The sequence below is a fragment of the Ixodes scapularis genome, unplaced genomic scaffold, assembly GCF_016920785.2.
Source record: "Ixodes scapularis isolate PalLabHiFi unplaced genomic scaffold, ASM1692078v2 PGA_scaffold0__279_contigs__length_252992795, whole genome shotgun sequence".
Lineage (NCBI taxonomy): Eukaryota > Metazoa > Arthropoda > Arachnida > Ixodida > Ixodidae > Ixodes > Ixodes scapularis.
The window spans coordinates 155,247,271-155,251,420 of NW_024609835.1; positions in this window are offsets into that span (position 1 = coordinate 155,247,271).

Here is a 4,150-nt window from a genome sequence, read left to right on the forward strand (position 1 = left end):
GCGCGTTTTTCCCCCAACCTAAACAATAAACTACTGCCACAGGGCTAGCAAATAAGTGCATCATATACAGCATTTTGTATAAAAAGTCCGTGCTCTGCTCAAAAAAAGAGCTCTTTATACTTTTTCGCAAGCAACATCATCAATGAAGACCCTACTTCTCGAGGCGCACGTCACGCAATATTTGGAGTAGTTTCTGACGGCGGAGAATCGAACTTGAATTCGAGCACCCGCAGCGAAAGCATACGGGGTGCCAATACGAACGCTAGCACATAAAGGGTACTTTTAGCAGTAATGGGTTCCGCAAAACATACCGCCTAGTTAGGTGGTACGAAGCCGCCACTCGATTTGTTGAACTCGCCCTGTCTACCGATCTACGAGGTGAAGCTCCCCGATACACTTACCAAATCGCCCCTCCCCCCCCCCCCCCCCCCCCCAACCTCCGGCTCCGGTGGAACCCTTGCCTCTGTGTGGGTTCCCGCAATCTGACTGCTCGCCCAGTGACAGGTCGGTTCCGGGACTTTCTTGGGAAAAGCTTGAAAGTCATCCAATGCGCAAAGCACGTGTGCGAGAAGGAGCCGCACGCGTTCGCCTTCACGCTTCCTGCACACAAAAGAACACGTCACAAACGCTCCGAAAAGAAAGCACTGAAAAAGTAAAACAAATGGGCGAGTACTCACTAAGCAGACTCAACCCCACAGCTGGTCCAATGGGCACGCCGGCACCTGGGACACTTTTCGTTTTCCCAAGAACGTTCTTCGATGTTTTTTTCGAAAGCCTAAAGGCCTGAAACCGCCCGAAACACGGTGGCCCGAGAGTTTGCAGCTCGCTTTGTTTTTGGTTTCGGTTACGAGGACGATGGCGATGCGAAAACTTTCGCTGGTTCCGACGACAGTGGTTTCGACGAAACTCATTTGACGCAACGTGTACGTTCCTGTTTTCGTCGACTTACGTTATAACTTTTAAACACACAAAAAAACTATTTTAACATTTATAAAATTATTTGTAATAAAGCATGTTGGAGTTATTTGTGTACTAAACTGAAGCTTGGTCTCTCGGCTTCGTTCTATTTCAACAAGGCGGCCACAATCGTTCTCTGTGCTTTCTCTGTGCCGTGCTCGACCTATTTTCCGTGCATTGGTTGTCCTGTTATCCACCTCCTGCGATCCGCATCAGCCGCAAGCATGCTGTCTAAGTATTGCGTGCCCGCCGAACAGAATATCCAGTCTTCTCGGAAGCAAGGCTGCAACCAGTGCTGCTCGGATCATGGCTTGGACGTCGTCGGCTCCCACGAACCAAGTCCGCGAGCCTCACGTCGTTTGCTTGGTTCCTTTACGTTTCCGGCGACGGATCCCCCAGCCCTGGCATCAGCCTTACATGACTTAGTTGGTGAAAAACAATCTACGACCACGCGGCGTCTTTGGAATGCTATTACTACGATCAGTGGCTCGTGAACCCTCAGAAACTCCCCTTCAATTGTGAGCTCTCTGTGTGTGTAGACGTTGTGAAGAGCTCTTCGATGTGAACGCTCTTACCTTTACAGTGTGCAAACTCATCGAATGGTCATTCAACTGGCGGCGCTGAGCGACGCGAGCCTTCGGCGTAGCTTCAACTCGCAGTGTGGTTCTCAAAATTTGCACTTATTCTCCGTTTCATACATAGCGTGCAACGCTGTCAAAGGTACTTTAGTGGTGCGCATGAAAAAAAAAAACAGAAAAAAATGGGCGCATCTCCACGTGGTGAATGATGTTGATTGGGGCGAAGCTCTGGTGGTGCTGATGATACTGATTTTATTGTTCATTGTAGTGCTGATGGTGCTGTTTTCTTTTTATTGCTCACAGGTAGTGCTTTGTTCCGGGTTGTGTTTCGCCTTCATTATTACTGCTTCATGGTCGGTGAAATGCAGAGCCAGTGGTTTTTCTAGCGGATCAGCTTGGATTCCCTAGAAGCCGTGGGAACGCATCTCTACCGCTAAAGTCAACGGTCCATGTCAGAAAGAGAATGTGTGGTATGGATCGTGGTTATATACGCAGTTGAGCATTTGACCGCAATGCCCTCTCGTCTATAAACTTAGAGCCAATGCATGCAAAGTTTAACGCAATGATATACGCATTCGACCGCAGCGCCCTCTCCTGCCTAGACGTTGAGCGGCTACATGCAACGTTGGAGTGCAGCGTAGTGCAATAAAAAAAAAAAGTTGGAGTGTAGCGTAGTGTTTAAGACGTCTGCCTCGTAAGCAAGCGGTCCTGAGTTCGAACCCTGTGTGGGCGTGCGTTTTTTTTCCACTTTTTTCTTAAGGAGGGCCGATCCCGGAGGCAGTGCAATTGAAGTGAGCACGGATGCCGGACAAGGCTAGACCCTAAGGAGCTTCGCCCCTAAAAAATATTTCATTCCGCGCGTTTCGTGGACCAGTGGTACAAGGCGCCAAACTTGAGCTTATCGATAAAAAACGATGTCGCGGTGCGCTAGTCAGGGCGAGGGCAGGAAATATGATAGCCGGGGAGACACCCACAAAACGAGTACTCGGCCTTGAGAAGCGTAACGCGCGTCGGAATGACATCGCCGAAATAGACTGTGGCGGGACGATCTCTAGTGATCAGTCTGATATCGAGCGTGCCTTTTACAAGTATTACAGAGAGCTTTTCGCGTACATCCCAGTTTCAGTTGAGCAATTTAAAATTGAATTTCTATCTTTTATGCCTCGTCTCGACGACGAAACGAAGGAGTGGTTGGAAGCCCCCATTTCGGTGGAGGATGTTAAAATATCAAGTGAGACTTTAAACCCGGGCAAGTCCCCGGGTCCCGACGGGCTTAGTGCAGCCTTCTATAAGGCGTTCAAGAATGAGATTGCCCCTGTTCTTTGCAGGTGTGTTTAACGAAGCTTACGAACTTAACGTTCTTCCGCCATCTTTTTTGACGTCACACACTGTACTTATTCCTAAGACAGAGGACACCGCTAAATCACGTCAGGTTACATCGTACCGTCTCATTAGCCTTACAGACGTCGATTATAAAGTATTTATGAAAATATTGGCCAGACGGCTAAAATTCGTCATAACGGAACTGGTAGGACCCCACCAAACGTGTGGGATAAAGGGGAGAACCATTGTCACAAACATTCAAAAAGCCCGTAGCGTGCTGGAGTGCTGTTATGTAATGAATCGGGGAGTGGCAATGCTTCAAATCGATCTTGAAAAAGCTTTCGATCAATGCCCCATGATGTTCTTTTAGCTGTTTCAGATCAAGTGATGGTCGGCTCCGTTATACGCGAAGGCGTGCGGATGGCTTATAGCGGGTGTACGACTAGTCTCATAGTTAATAAGTCGGTAGGATGCCGTATCAAAGTGCAACACTCTGTCCGCCAAGGATTCCCCCTTTCCCCTCTTCTTTTTTGCATTTACATTGAGTCATTTTGTCTTAGCATCATCAGAAACAAGGCCATTTCTAGGTTCAAACTCAATTCATCCGAAGTGCGCGTATTAGCTTACGCGGACGACATTGCTACCTTTTGTGTAAACCAAGAAAGCATAGTTGAAGTAGTGAGCACAGTCAAACGTTTTTGTTTTGTATCTGGTAGCACCGTGAATTGGAGTAAATGCTTGGGTTTTTGGCATGGCAATTGGCCTTCCAACCCTAACGTTTTTGAAACTGTCAAGTGGTTAACCAGTCCTGTTAAGTATTTGGGTGTTCCACTCGAGAACTATAGGGACAGCGAGCCTTACTGGCGTGGACAGGTCGCAGAGCTCCTGGAGAAGGCCGAGAAGTTCAGAGGTTGGGATTAATGTGCCAAAAGTTATGGTTTTCCGAACGACCATATTCATCCTCATAAATATCGCTCACAAAAATGTCGCACTAACCAATTCCTAACTCCCCGTAACAGCTTGACATTTCCGAGTGGAACTATCTGCCCCAAAATGATGTGGAAATTTTAGATCGAACGAATTTCAATACATCAAGGGAAATATTGCTTTCCGGTACTCAGGAATGAGGCGTATGAGCGTGAGAATTCCTTTGTATTGTATTTATCAATATTGCTTTTTTTTGGATACATACGACTTGTTTTGTGCGTGTGTAATAAGTGCATTATTGCAAGTTGTATTTTGTATCATCAAATGTTTTAGCCACCCTCATATAATTGCCCAAGCCGGCGACT